Raw genomic sequence first — 16230 nt, 5'->3', positions numbered from 1 at the left:
TTCTGTCAACATCAATCACAGCTCTTGCTGTGGCTAGGAAGGGTCTTCCAAAGATGATGGATTCATCCTCATTCTTTCCAGTATCTAGGACTATGAAATCAGCAGGGATGTAAAGGCCTTCAACCTTTACTAACACGTCCTCTACTTGTCCATAAGCCTGTTTTCTTGAATTGTCTGCCATCTCTAATGAGATTTTAGCAGCTTGCACCCCATAGATTCCCAGTTTCTCTATTACAGAGAGGGGCATGAGGTTTATCCCTGACCCAAGGTCACATAGAGCCCTCTCAAAGGTCATGGTGCCTATGGTACAAGGTATTAAGAACTTTCCAGGATCTTGTTTCTTCTGAGTCAATGTCAGTTGATCCAGATCACTCAATTCATTAGTGAACAAGGGAGGTTCATCTTCCCAAGTCTCAATACCAAATAATTTGGCATTCAGCTTCATGATTGCACCAAGAAACTTGGCAGTTTGCTCTTCAGTAACATCCTCATTCTCTTCAGAAGATGAATACTCATCAGAGCTCATGAAGGGCATAAGGAGGTTCAATGGAATCTCTATGGTCTCTAGATGAGTCTCAGATTCCTTTGGTTCCTCAAAGGGAAGCTCCTTATTGATCACTGGACGTCCCAGGAGGTCTTCCTCCTTGGGATTCACGTCCTCTCCTTCCTTCACAGGTTCGGCTATGGTGATTAATTCAATGGCCTTGCACTCTCCTTTTGGATTCTCTTCTGTATTGCTTGGGAGAGTACTAGGAGGGATTTCAATGATCCTTTTACTCAGCTGGCCCACTTGTACTTCCAAATTTCTAATGGAAGACCTTGTTTCATTCATGAAACTTACAGTGGCCTTGGACAGATCAGAGACTAAGTTTGCTAAATTAGAGGTATTTTGTCCAGAGTTCTCTGTCTGTTGCTGAGTGGATGATGGAAAAGGTTTACTACTGTTAAACCTATTTCTTCCACCATTATTAAAGCCTTGTTGAGGCTTTTGATCCTTCCATGAGAAATTTGGATGATTTCTCCATGATGGATTATAGGTGTTTCCATAAGGTTCACCCATATAATTTACCTCTGCTATTGCAGGGTTTTCAGGATCATAAGCTTCTTCTTCAGAAGATTCCTCTTGAGTACTGTTGGATGCAGCTTGCATTCCATTCAGACTTTGAGAAATCATATTGACTCGCTGAGTCAATATTTTATTCTGAGCCAATATGGCATTCAGAGTATCAACTTCAAGAACTCCCTTCTTCATAGGCGTCCCACTATTCACAGGATTCCTTTCAGAAGTGTACATGAACTGGTTATTAGCAACCATGTCAATGAGTTCTTGAGCTTCTGCAGGCATTTTCTTTAGGTGAATAGATCCACCTGCAGAAGTATCCAATGACATCTTAGCTAATTCAAACAGACCATCATAGAATATATTCAGGATGGTCCATTCTGAAAGCATGTCAGAAGGACACTTTTTGGTCAGTCCTTTGTATCTCTCCCAAGCTTCATAGAGGGATTCACCTTCTTTCTGTCTGAAGGTCTGAACATCCACTCTAAGCTTACTCAGCTTTTGAGGAGAAAAGAACTTGGCTAAGAAAGCCGTGACCAGCTTGTCCCAAGAGTTCAGGCTATCTCTGGGTTGAGAGTCCAACCACACTCTAGCTCTGTCTCTTACAGCAAAAGGAAAAAGCATGAGCCTATAGACTTCAGGATCTACTCCATTAGTCTTAACAGTATCACAGATCTGCAAGAATTCAGTTAAGAACTGAAAAGGATCTTCAGATGGAAGTCCATGAAACTTGCAGTTCTGCTGTATCAGATAAACTAATTGAGGTTTCAGCTCAAAGTTGTTTGCTCCAATGGCAGGAATGGAGATGCTTCTTCCATGTAAATTGGAATTTGGTGCAGTAAAGTCACCAAGCATTCTCCTTGCATTATTGTTGTAGGGTTCGGCTGCCATCTCCTTTACTTGTTCGAAATTTTCAATAAGGTTGTCTCTAGATTGTTGTAATTTGGCTTCTCTTAGTTTCCTTTTCAGAGTCCTTTCAGGTTCTGGATCAGCTTCAACAAGAATGTCTTTTTCCTTGTTCCTGCTCATAAGAAAGAGAAGAGAACAAGAAAAGAAAAGGAATCCTCTATGTCACAGTAAAGAGGTTCCTTATTGTTAGTAGAAGAAGAAAAGGAATAGGGGTGAAGAAGAATGAAGAATCCAAACACAAGGGTAAGGATAGGAGCAGTGATGTGAGATGAAGAGAAGTGTTAGTAGATGAATAAATAATTAGAAGGAGATGAGGGAGAAGAATTTTCGAAAATTATTTTTGAAAAAGGGTTAGTGATTTTCGAAAATAGTTTTTTTTTTTTTTAAAAGGTTAGTAATTTTCGAAAATTAAAATAAAAAATTAGAATAATTAGTTAATTAAAAAGAAATTTTGAAAAAAGGGGAAGGTATTTTCGAAAATTAGAAAGAGAGAGAGTTAGTTAGGTGGTTTTTTTTTTTTAAAAAAGGATAAGAAACAAACAAAAAGTTAGTTAGTTAGTTGAAACAAATTTGAAAATCAATTTTGAAAAGATAAGAAGATAAGAAGTTAGAAAAGATATTTTGAAATCAAATTTTTGAAAAAGATAAGATAAGAAGATATTTTTGAAAAGATATGATTGAAATTAGTTTTGAAAAAGATTTGATTTTTAAAATCATAATTAATGACTTGATTCACAAGAAATCACAAAGTATGATTCTAGAACTTAAAGTTTGAATCTTTCTTAACAAGTAAGTAACAAACTTGAAATTTTTGAATCAAAACATTAATTGATGATGTTATTTTCGAAAATTGTGTGAAAAAATAAGAAAAATATTTTTGAAAAATATTTTTAAAATTTTCAAAAATAACTAAGAAAAATGAAAAAGATTTGAATTTTGAAAAAAATTTTGAAAAAGATGAGATTTTTAAATTGAAAATTTGATTTGACTCATAAAAATAACTAGATTTTAAAAATTTTTGAAAAAGTCAAACCTAATTTTCGAATTTATGAGAGACAAAAAGGGGAAGATATTTTTTTTTTTTGAATTTTTATGATGAGAGAGGGAAACATGAAAATTATGCAATGCATGAAAATTTTTAGATCAAAACAATGAATGCATGCAAGAATGCTATGAATGTCAAGATGAACACCAAGAACACTATGAAGATCATGATGAACATCAAGAACATATTTTTGAAAAATTTTTAATGCAAAGAAAACATGCAAGACACCAAACTTAGAAATCTTTAATGCTTAGACTCTATGGATGCAAAAATGCACATGTAAAACACCATACAACACAAAACAAGAAAACATCAAGATCAAACAAGAAGACTTACCAAGAACAACTTGAAGATCATGAAGAACACTATGAATGCATGAATTTTCGAAAAATGCAAGATGAATATGCAATTGACACCAAACTTAAAAATTGACTCAAGACTCAAACAAGAAACACAAAAAATATTTTTGATTTTTATGATTTTCTAATTTTTTTTTTGGATTTTTTCGAAAATTATTTGTAAAAGAAAAAATAAGGATTCCAAAATTTTTAATATGAATTCTAGAAATCTTGCCATGTTAGTCTAAAGCTTCAGTCCAGGAATTAGACATGGCTCACTAGCCAGCCAAGCTTTCAATGAAAGCTCCAATCCAAAACACTAGACATGGCCAATGGCCAGCAAAGCCTCAGCAGATATGGATACTTTTCATGTATAGAGTAACTAAGTGTGTGAGAATCTCTTCATTTGTGATGGTAAGTTGAAACCCCAGTCCAAAAGATTAGACATGGCTTACAGCCAGCCAGGATTCAACAAATCATCATGAAACACTAGAATTCATTCTTAAAAATTCTGAAGAAAAATATATTTTTGAAAACATTTTTATTATTATTTTTTTTTGAAAACTTTTTCGAAAACAAAGGAGAAATTTTTGAAAATTTTTTTTTTTGAAAATAAAACAAAAGGAAAATTACCTAATCTGAGCAACAAGATGAACCGTCAGTTGTCCAAACTCAAACAATCCCCGGCAACGGCGCCAAAAACTTGGTGCACGAAATTGTGATCCCTGGTAATGGCTCCAAAAACTTGGTGCTCTAATCTTAATTAATAATTTGTCACAACTTCGATACAACTAACCAGCAAGTGCACTGGGTCGTCCAAGTAATAAACCTTACGTGAGTAAGGGTCGATCCCACGGAGATTGTCGGCTTGAAGCAAGCTATGGTCACCTTGTAAATCTCAGTCAGGCGGATATAAAACAGTTATGGAGTTTTCGAAAATAAATAATAAAAGAAGGATAGAAATACTTATGTAATTCATTCGTGAGAATTTCAGATAAGCGCACAGAGATGCTTTCGTTCCTCTGAACCTCTGCTTTCTTGCTGCCTTCATCCAATCAGTCTTACTCCTTTCCATGGATGGCTTTTTGTAAGGACGTCACCGTTGTCAATGGCTACTTTTAATCCTCTCTGGAAAATGGTCCAAATGCTCTGTCACAACACGGCTAATCGTCTGGAGGCATCACCCTTGTCGATGGCTGCACCCTATTCCTCTCTGTGAAAATGGTCCAATGCGATGTCACTGCATGGCTAATCATCTGGAGGTTCTCGATCATACTGGAATAGGATTTACTATCCTTTTGCGTCTGTCACTACGCCCAGCACTCGCGAGTTTGAAGTTCGTCACAGTCATTCAATCCCAGAGTCCTACTTGGAATACCACAGACAAGGTTTAGACTTTCCGGACTCTCATGAATGTCGCCATCAATCTAGCTTATACCACGAAGATTCTGATTAAGAGATCCAAGAGATACTCATTCAATCTAAGGTAGAACGGAAGTGGTTGTCAGGCACGCGTTCATAAGGAATGATGATGATTGTCACGTTCATCACATTCAGGTTGAAGTGCGAATGAATATCTTAGAAGCGGAATAAGTTGAATTGAATAGAAAAACAATAATACTTTGCATTAATCTTTGAGGAACAGCAGAGCTCCACACCTTAATCTATGGAGTGTAGAAACTCTACCGTTAAAAATACATAAGTGAAAGGTCCAGGCATGGCCGAGAGGCCAGCCCCCATGATCTAAGAACCAGGCGTCCAAAGATGTTCAAAGATACAATCCCGGATTCAAAGATGTCAAATACAATAGTAAAAATGTCTATTTATACTAAACTAGTTACTAGGGTTTACAGAAGTAAGTAATTGATGCATAAATCCACTTTCGGGGCCCACTTGGTGTGTGCTTGGGCTGAGCTTGAATGTTACACGTGCAGAGGTCATTCTTGGAGTTGAACGCCAGCTTTTGTGCCAGTTTGGGCGTTGAACTCCACTTTGCAACTTGTTTTTGGCACTGGACGCCAGAATTGGGCAGAGAGCTGGCGTTGAACTTCAGTTTGCATCATCTAAACTTAGGCAAAGTATGGACTATTATATATTTCTAGAAAGCCCTGGATGTCTACTTTCCAACGCAATTCGAAGCGCGCCATTTCGAGTTCTGTAGCTCCAGAAAATCCATTTTGAGTGCAGGGAGGTCAGAATCCAACAGCATCAGCAGTCCTTCTTCAACCTCTGAATCTGATTTTTGCTCAAGTCCCTCAATTTCAGCCAGAAAATACCTGAAATCACAGAAAAACAGACAAACTCATAGTAAAGTCCAGAAATGTGAATTTAGCATAAAAACTAATGAAAACATCCCTAAAAGTAACTAGATTCTACTAAAAACATACTAAAAACAATGCCAAAAAGCGTATAAATTATCCGCTCATCATGTAACTGTTGGGCTGCCCTGTCTTTTTCTCAACTGAAAAAGAACTTTGTGAACAACAATAAATTGTGCATTTAGATTTGTTGACAAAATTGATGATTTTGACTGCTTAGGTGAGTCCATTACTAAGATACTTTATGGTATTTGATTTAGAATCATGTTTTTTTTTTTACTAAATAGATTTCTTTTCTATATGACTAAGAGCTTGTTTGGGTGAGCTTTTAAGAAAAGATCTTTTTTTGAGTTATCTTTTTTTAAAAGATCTTATGGAAAAGTAAAAGTAATTTTATGTTTGGGTATCTCATGTAAAAAGGTCTTTTTATCAATTAATTATGTTTGGGTATAACAATATAAAAGTACTTTTTTATTTATTTATTACATGAAAAACATTTTTTTTAAGGAAAAAAGATCTTTTAAAAAAAGATGTAAATTACAGCTTCTCAAAAAAGATCTTTTTTTTATTTTACTAGTGCTTTTACTTTTACTACTAGAAATTTGTCAAACACGTTAAAAAATAAAAAAAAGATATTTTTTCATTGAAAAAAGATTTTTTTTAACAAAATAATAGCGCCCAAACATGCACTAAGTGACTTTGATTGATTTAGTACTCTGTCACACCATGGGATTTATAGCGATAATTGAATAAATTCAAGTTCCTTCTTAGTAACATTTATGGGATGGTATATCTTATTCTTTATGGCTTATTCAAATAATGATAATCATGTATTTTCCGATGAGTAATCTTAATGAATATGTGATATGTCAAATCATCCTAATAAAAAAAGTTTACAAAAACTTTTAGCTATGTAGCAATAAGTGAACATCTTAAGTTGTATGATGGATCAAGATAATTTAATAGTTAAATTTAGTACAAATTATTGCTATAAAATTATGCTCAAATTTATATATTATTGAATAATTTCAATCCATATGATAAACCTTGGAATTATTAGGATCAATGACAAACTGAACCACAAATTTAAGATCATCCCAATTCTTATTTGAAAACAAGTAATTCTCCACATAGTTCTGGTTCTATGATGAGTATGATGATGATGACAAAGTAGTAGTAGTTGTTATTGTTGGAGTTTGTTGATGATGTATTAATTAATGGTTTAAGAAAAAGAAGTTGTTCCTTTCATCAACATTTCCAATAACTTGAGGTATCAGTTTGGTGGTTAATGTTATTGATGGGTTTGGTGATGAGTGGTAATACTGATGAGTCTTTTAAATTTGGTGTGTGTTTTTTGTATGTTAGGATCCTTTTGAATATTCTGCATAGTGTCCACACTTTTTTGTAAAAGCTACTTGTTCGTACCTTGACTCAACACTATGGTCCAGGCTCGAATAAGCTAAAAAGGCCCAATCCAAAGATTGGCCCTCACCACCCACCCGACCTCTTCTAAAGAGGTCAGGCTCGACATAGACTCCTCCCCAAAGAGGTCGGACTCGAGGTGAGTTGGCAGATAACACTTATTCAAATAAGTAACTGCCCCCAAAATCTCTCAACCCACTTCTAGGAGTAATATCTCAACAACCCTAAGATAAAGGGACGGTTATCCACATTTAGAAGTGGAACTACTCCAACGGTGGTAATTGGATCACCACTATATATACCCTGACACCTCTTAGGTATCTCTAAGTTCCAATACTTTCCAAACCTGCTGAACCCCTTGCTAACTTAAGCATCGGAGTGTCTTTGCAGGTACCACCCCCATTCTCCAAACACATAACTCGGACGGCGGCTCCCGAACGTGAACAAGTTGGAGATCACCTTCCATTGACGCTTGGGCCAATCCTTCAGGACCCATCCACCTATCTCAGGTTACCTACGTAACATTGGCGTCGTTGCCGGGGACCTGGGAGATCAACCCATGATGGTGGATGATCTAAATGAGGACAGAAATACCACGTCCGAATCTGAGCAAGAAAATCAAGACACCGATAACAATGACAGAGCTATAGTCACCCTGCAAGGAGCGGCTAACCAGCACAGAGAAGGCCCCTCAGGGGTGAAAGATCCAAAGGGGATCCCCTCTGAAACGCACGAACCAGAAAAGGGGGGACAACCTCACGCTACCGACCTCCTGGGGCTGCTTCACGGCCACCAGGGACGGTTAGAATAGCTGGAACAAGAACTGGAACGACAGAGAAAAGCGGAGAGAAACCTCAGAAAAGAGCTTGAACGACGAAAAGAGCTTGAAGAAAAGCTCTCAAGGTTAGAATCCAATATCCGAGGTAAGAGCTCTCGCAATGACCGAGAAGAATCTCCCTTGGGGGGAGAAGATCCATTCAGTGAAGACATCATGAGGGCAAAAGATCCAACGGACTTTAAAAGCCCCGACATGGACTTATACGACGGGACCACCGACCCAAAACATCATCTAAGCAATTTTAAAAGTCGGATGTACTTAGTCGACGCCTCTGATGCTATGCACTGTAAAGCCTTTCCGACAACCCTGACAAAGGCAGCGATGAAGTGGTTCGATGGCCTCCCGCCAAGGTCGGTCTCCAGTTTCGACGATCTCTCGCGTAAGTTTCTTATGCAATTTTTAATTCAAAAGGACAAAGTCAAGCACGCGCCTAGCCTCCTAGGAGTAAAACATGAGGTCGGAGAACCTCTGAGAGACTACATGGAAAAGTTCAACAAGGCGTGCCTAGAAATTCAGGATCTGCCTACAGAAGCAGTAATTATGGGCCTAGTAAATGGACTCCGAGAAGGTCCCTTCTCTTAGTCCATCTCGAAAAGGCACCCGACTTCTCTGAGTGATGTACAAGAAAGAGCTAAGAACTACATCAATCTGGAGAAAAATGCCAGGCTACGAGAACCCAGTTGGCGACCTGGGAAATCTCACCCGTCAAGGGAAAAGGAAAGGGAGTCCAAGAAAAAAGAAGAAGTCGAGCCTGAAAGGTCCAGGAGATATCACTCTTATACTCCTCTGCGAGTGTCCCTAGTCGACATCTACAGGGAAATTTGTCATACTGAAAAGCTACCTCCCCCTAGGCCCATCAAGAATAAGAAGGGGAGAAGTCGTAGTGAATACTATGAATACCACAAAATATATGGGCATTCAACAAATGACTGTTACGACCTGAAAAATGTGATAGAAAAGTTGGCCAGAAAAGGACGGCTTGATAGATATCTCATGGAAAGGTCGGACAATCATGAGAAAAGAAAGAGAGACGAAGAAGATCAGAGAGACCCTCCACGGACCCCGGAGCGACATATACATATGATTTCAGGAGGGTTCGCAGGAGGAGGTCTCACAAAGTCATCTCGTAAGAGGCATCTGAAAGAAGTCTACCAGGTCGGGGGAGAGCTACCCGACCTCAACAATCTGTTTCACCAAAGAAAATGGACAAGGTATTGCCCCTAGACATGACGATCCGGTGGTAATTACCATGATTCTCGCCAATGCCTATCTACACAGAACCCTGGTGGATCAGGGGAGCTCAGCCGACATCCTGTTTAAACCAGCATTTGATAAGCTAGGATTGGATGAAAATGAGTTAAGGGCATACCCTGATACCCTATACGGACTGAGGAACACACCCATAAAACCACTATGATTCATACCCTTACATACAACTTTTGGAAATGGGATAAAATTCAAAACTCTAAGCATCGACCTCATAGTCGTTGATGTGGGTTCGGCCTATAATGCATTAATAGGTAGAACGACCCTTAATCGGCTTGGAACAGTGATATCCACCTCCCATCTGTGCATGAAATTTCCAACACCAGAAGGTATTGCAACCATCAGGGGAGATCAGAAACTGGCAAGAAAATGCTACAACGAAAGCCTAAACCTGATGGGTAAAGGCAATGAGGTTAACACCATTGAGCTCGGGGGAATCTGAGCTAAAGAAGAATTGCGACCACAGCCCAGAGGAAAGACTGAAGAGGTACAGATTGGGCAAGAGGACAGAAGGAATACCAACATAGGAGCCAACTTGAAAGAAGACTTGAAGCAAAAGCTGATAAGGCTCCTACAAGAGAATTCCGACCTCTTTGCCTGGAAAGCTTCCGACATGTCCGGGATAAATCCTGAGCTCATGGTGCACAAGCTGTCAGTATACCCCGGGTCGCGACCTGTTCAGCAGAGAAGACGGAAGCTCAGCCCTGAACGAGCTCAAGTGATCGAAGAGCAAATACAAGCCCTCCTCGAAGCCGACTTCATCAGAGAGGTCAAATATCCAGCTTGGCTGGTAAATGTAGTGCTAGTTAAGAAACAGAACGGCGAATGAAGGATGTGCGTTGACTACATCGACCTGAACAAGGCGTGCCCTAAAGACCCATATCCACGTTCAAATATTGATACCCTAGTAGATTTCAGCTCGGGATATCAATACTTGTCGTTCATGGATGCATACTCAGGATATAACCAAATTTCGATGTAGAAGCCAAATCAAGAAAAAACACCTTTCATTAAGCCTAGAGCAAATTATTGCTATGTGGTTATGTCTTTTGATTTAAAAAATGCAGGAGCCACATACCAAAGGCTGATGAATAAGGTGTTTGCACCTCACCTTGGGAGTTCAATGGAACTATATGTGGACGACATGTTGATAAAAACCAAGGATGAGACGGACCTCTTGACCGACCTCTCGCAAGTCTTTAACACCATAAGGACGCACGGGATGAGATTGAATCCTGCAAAGTGCACCTTCGCGGTGGAGGCTGGAAAATTCTTAGGGTTTATGCTAACACAAAGGGGGATTGAAGCCAACCCCGATAAGTGTAGAGCAGTCCTGGAAATGAAAAGCCCAACTTGTTTAAGGGAGGTCCAACAGCTAAATGGCCGACTTGTAGCTCTCTCCAGGTTCTTGGCAAGATCAGCATTGAGATCCCTATCACTCTTCTCTCTACTAAGAAAAGGATGTCAGTTTGAATGGACTCCAAAATGCGAAGAAGCCTTCCAGGAGTTCAAAAGGTTTTTAAGGCAACCTCCCATTCTGACCCGACCTAAAATCGGGAAAGAACTCATCCTGTATTTGTCCGTAGCCGACAAAGCTGTAGCATCAGCTCTAATACGGGAAGACGAGGTTGGGCATTATCCTATGTACTTCACCAGCAAAGTTCTACAAGGCCCCAAGTTAAGGTACCAAAAACTCGAGAAGTTTGCATATGCCTTAATAGTGGCGTTTCGAAGGCTACGACCTTACTTTAAGGCTCATACAATAAAAGTCCGAACGAACCAGCCCATGAAGTAAATTCTTCAAAAATAAACATTGCGGGCAGAATGGTTCAATGGGCTATAGAACTATCCGAGTTTGACCTGAGGTACGAAACTCGAACAGCAATTAAAGCCCAATGCCTCACCGATTTCGTGGTAGAATATGCATGATATCAAGAGGAAGCCTCCACAACTTGGGAGTTGTATGTGGATGGCTCTTCCAACAAGATCGGAAGTGGTGCATGCATAATACTAGTCAACCAAGAGGGAACTCAAATAGAAGTCTCCCTTAAATTTGAATTCCCGGCTTCCAATATAATCAGGCAGAGTATGAAGCCTTGATCGCCGGGTTGAAACTAGCAGAAGAAGTCAGTACAACTAAAGTAGTGGTCTTCAGTGACTCTCAAGTAGTAACCTCCCAAATCAATGGGGAGTATCAGGCTAAAGACCCGCATATGAAGAGGTACTTAGATAAAACTTTGGAGTACCTTAGGCGGTTCTCGGAGACCGAGGTCAAACATATAACTCGGGATCTCAACAGCAGAGCAGACACCCTCTCCAATTTAGCAAGTACCAAGCCAGAAGGAAATAATAGAAGCCTGATCCAGAAAACTCTCAAAGAGCCCTATGTCACAAAAACAGAGGCTAGACAAGATGTCCCAGAGGTATCCGAATTAAACCTCCGATGGATGAAGCCACTAATCGAATACATAAAATTTGACATCCTACCCAAAGAGGAAAAAGAGGCAAAGAAAATCCGAAGGGAGGCATGATGAGCGGATAATTTATACCCTTTTTGACACTGTTTTTACATAGTTTTTAGTATATTTTAATTACTTTTTATTATATTTTTATTAGTTTTTATTCAAAAATTACATTTCTGGACTTTACTATGATTTTGTGTGTTTTTTGTGATTTCAGGTATTTTCTGGCTGAAATTGAGGGACCTGAGCAAAAATCTGATTCAGAGGCTGAAAAAGGACTACAGATGCTGTTGGATTCTGACCTCCCTACACTCGAAGTAGATTTTCTAGAGCTACAGAAGTCCAGTTGGCGCGCTCTCAATTGCTTTGGAAAGTAGACATCTTGGGCTTTCCAGCAATATATAATAGTCCATACTTTACCCAAGATTTGATGGCCCAAACTGGCGTCCAAAGCCAGCCTAAAACATCTTGGCGTAAAACACCCAAACTGGCACCAAAGCTGGCGTTTAGCTCCAGGAACAGCCTATGCACGAAAAAGCTTCAATGCTCAGCCCAAGCACACATTAATTGGGCCCCGAAAGTGGATTTCTGCACTATCTGCACTTAGTTACTCATTTTCTGTAACCCTAGATTACTAGTTTAGTATAAAAACTACTTTTAGTGATTTATTTAAGAGTCTTTTTGACCATCTTTGGAGAACTTTTACCATCTTATGCTATTGTACACGTTTGGAGGCTGGCCTCACGGCCATGCCTAGACCTTTCACTTATGTATTTTCTATGGTGGAGTTTCTACACCCCAAAGATTAAAGTGTGGAGCTCTGCTGTTCTTCATGAATTAATGTAATTACTACTGTTTTTCCTTCAATTCACGCCTACTTCTTCTCTAAGATATACTTTTGTTCTTAATTCAGTTAAGTCAGAATGAAGGGGTGACCCGTGACAATCACCCAATCTTCTTTACTCGCTTAGCCCAAGATCGCGTGCCTGACAACCACAAAGCGATCTACATGATGTTTAACGTAGTCATTGGATGACAGCTAAAGTATACTCTCGTGGATATCTAATACACGGACCGAGTCTGTGAGATTAGTATCTTCGTGGTATAGGCTAGAACCATTGGCAGCATTCTTGAGATCCAAAAAGTCTAAACCTTGTCTGTGGTATTCCGAGTAGGATCTGGGAAGGGATGACTGTGACGAGATTCAAACTTGCGAATGTTGGGCGCAGTGACAGTGTGCAAAAGGACAATGGTCCTATTTCGACGCTAGCGAGAACCGATAGATGATTAGCCGTGCGGTGACAGCGCATATGGATTTGTTTTCATCCAAGAGGATCATACAGCTTGCCATGGAAGGAGGTAACGCATAGTTGGAAGAAGGCAGTAGGAAAGTAGAAGTTCAGAAGCAACAAAGCATCTCCAGATGCTTGTTTGAAATTCCCACCAATGAATTAAATAAGTATCTTTATCTTATTTTATATTTTATTTATATTTTAATTATCAAAACCTCATAACCATTTGAATCTGCCTGACTGAGATTTACAAGGATGACCATAACTTGCTTCAAGCCGACAATCTCCGTGGGATCGACCCTTATTCACGTAAGGTTTATTACTTGGATGACCCAGTGCACTTGCTGGTTAGTTATGCGGATTTGTGTAAGAAGTCCTGAGATCACATTTTCCCACACCACGTTTTCCCCGAGGAATTTATACAGGAGGAGGGAGAGGAGTAGAAGTAGAGGTTACCATAAATGGGCGAGAGAAATCATGAGGAGGAGGAGGAGAAGGAGCGCCAGCAGCCTTCGCAGCATCAGCTTGGGCCCAAGCCTTCCTCTTGGCCTCCTGGACCTTCTGATAAGCAGCACTGGATCCACTCTTTACCATTTCTGAAAGGAAGAAATAAATAAGCGATCAGTTTACAAATCGAAAACATCACAACTCGGAACTTTCAGAAACAACTACAAAACAAAAAAAAAACAAAAAAACAAAAGCTACCTAGTTGGGTCTGCACGAAACTCGGAGAGCCCAGAAGAAACTTCTTAGTATCCAGATTAGGGGCTCTCCTTCAAGCTTCTCGGAAAAATCCCACAATGGCCTCCTCCACTTCATCCAAATAATCCAGGCCATACTTTTCAACAGGAGAGACCTCCGACCAATATAAGAAAAATCGGGGGCAATTGTTCTCATCAAGAAAAAAATGATGGTGACCCTTTATAGCTTGGATTTTGAAGAAAAGGTTTTTGACGTCGTGGAAGGATTCGTCAAAAATAGAAAAGACTTTCCGACCCTGATTAACTCGAAAAGATACCCACTGCTATTTATTATTCTGAGCACTAAAGGGTTTGGTCAGATGAAAAAGATAGAAAAAATATATTTAAAGAAGTCGGAAAGTCAAGCTCTCGGCTGACAAGTTGGTAAATTTTCATAAAACCCCAAGAGTTGGGATGGAGCTGAGTGGGAACAACTCGGCAGTGCGATAGTACCTCTATTTCAAAAGCAGAAAAGGGGAAGAAAACCCCCAGACAGGTAAAAAGATAATCATACATAAAGAAAAAGTGAGGGTCAGAATCAGCAACCCTCCCGCAACAAACCCGGTCTCCAGGACCCGGGACCAACAACTCGTATTTAGGCTCATCAGCCTCTAAACTACAGATCCTATAGTGAGTGCGAAGTTCGGAAAAGTTGTCAGTGTCTACTAAAGGTTCCTCCTCAAGTATAGTATCATCTACCCATCTCGAAAGGGACTTAGGAACATGGGAAGACATTTTTCCAACAAAAAGAAATAGGATAAGACCTACAAAGAAAAATAAAAGATCATCAAAAACAGGGCTCCCAAAGACAAAGCAGTCTTTCTCTAAAAAAAAGTAAAATAAAGAAAAGAATCGCCAGACTGACAAACAGACTTGCGTAGGTACTAACACCTCACACTACAAACGGGAAATCGTAAAAGCATGAAAACCTCCTCCAACATGCAAAGCAAAGCACAATATAAATGATAGAAGAAGATAAAGAAAGGGCTAACCTTTATCTGTAGACTCAAGGAGGAGAAGTCACGGCAACAACAAAGCACCCCGAGAAGGAAGGCTAAAGGATTTTTGAATGAGAAAGAACAAGAGTGAGGGCAAGAAGCTTCAGAGACGAAAGAAAACATAGAAAAGAGAGGGAAAAATATTTATAACATGCCAGGGGCACAAAGGTAAAATGACGCGATCATTAAAGAAACACGCCGTTACCAATGTAATTGCTCCCACGGGTAAATACGAAACCCCAAACAGGCGTGACGCTTGATTAGACACGACGGTTGAGAAACCTAGAATCATGTCGGTTCTAGCTAAAAAACACGTTGGTTCCCAACTTGAACAAGCCCGAGTTCGATTAATACTTGAATCCAACTCATAAGCAAAGAGATCGGATTTTAGTAGGGACACTGTTCGTACTCTGGCATAACACTATGGTACAGGTCCAAATAAGCCAAAAAGGCCCAATCCAAAGATTGGCCTTCACCACCCACCCGACCTCTTCTAAAGAGGTCATGCTCGATATAGACTCCTCCTAAAGAGGTCGGGCTCGAGGTGAGTTGGCAGATAACAGTTATTCAAATAAGTAACTGCCCCCAAAATCTCTCAACCCACTTCTAGGTGCAATATCTCAATAACCCTAAGATAAAGGGACGGTTATCCACCTTCAGAAGTGGAACTACTCCAACGGTGGTTATTGGATCACCATTATATATACCCTGACACCCATCAGATATCTCTAAGTTCTAATACTTCCCAAACCTGCTGAACCCCTTGCTAACTTAAGCATCGGAGTGTCTTTGAAGGTACCACCCCCCATTCTGCAAACACATAACTCGGACGGCGGCTCCCGAACGTGAACAAGTCGGAGATCACCTTCCATTAACGCTTGGGCCAATCCTTCAGGCCCCATGCACCTATGTTAGGTTACCTACGTAACACTACCCAAATAAAAAATCGTATAAGTGGTTGCTAAAGAATTTACTAATAACAAATTTTGAATTCATGTTAAATTTTTGTAAATATAATCTACAATACAAAGAATCATCCATCTAATAGCAAAGGAATATCCATCAAATAAAAAGAAACATCCGAATAATATACTAAGAAATATCTATGTAAAATAAAAAGAAACATCCAATTAAGAGCAAAAAAACATCCGTAATCCTGAATTAAGAAATATCCAGTTAAGAGTAAAGAAGCATCTGAATCCTATACTAAAAATATCCATGTACAATAGAAAGAAACATCCAGCTAAGAACAAAAAAACATCCACAATCCTATACTCATTAACATCCATGTACAAAAAAAAAAAAGAAACATTCATCTAAGAGCAAAGAAACCTCATCAATCAAGAAGGAATATCCACAAACATGTATTACGCAACATCAAACTACAACACAAAGAAACATCCGTCTAAGGAGTTAAGAAACATATATTTAACGATGAAACAAAATTTCAAAAAATCTCTAAATTAAACAAATTTTCTTATTTCCTCCAATAGAGAGTTTAAACAAAAAAAAACCCTTAGGAACCAACGACAAGGGGCCTTA

At 39.3% G+C, this 16230-nt stretch overlaps 1 non-coding gene across 1 annotated transcript; it reads left to right on the top strand.

Annotated features, from left to right (window-relative positions):
* The first annotated feature begins 1444 nt into the window (after window positions 1–1444).
* On the top strand, window positions 1445–1552 carry LOC112788624 (small nucleolar RNA R71). Its single transcript, XR_003195982.1, has one exon. It is a non-coding gene; the product is annotated as a small nucleolar RNA R71 (small nucleolar RNA).
* Window positions 1553–16230: the final 14678 nt, after the last annotated feature.

Source organism: Arachis hypogaea, chromosome 20, assembly GCF_003086295.3.
Source record: "Arachis hypogaea cultivar Tifrunner chromosome 20, arahy.Tifrunner.gnm2.J5K5, whole genome shotgun sequence".
Lineage (NCBI taxonomy): Eukaryota > Viridiplantae > Streptophyta > Magnoliopsida > Fabales > Fabaceae > Arachis > Arachis hypogaea.
Note: the sequence above shows the minus strand (reverse complement) of the source record. Positions and strands in the feature narration are given on the sequence as shown.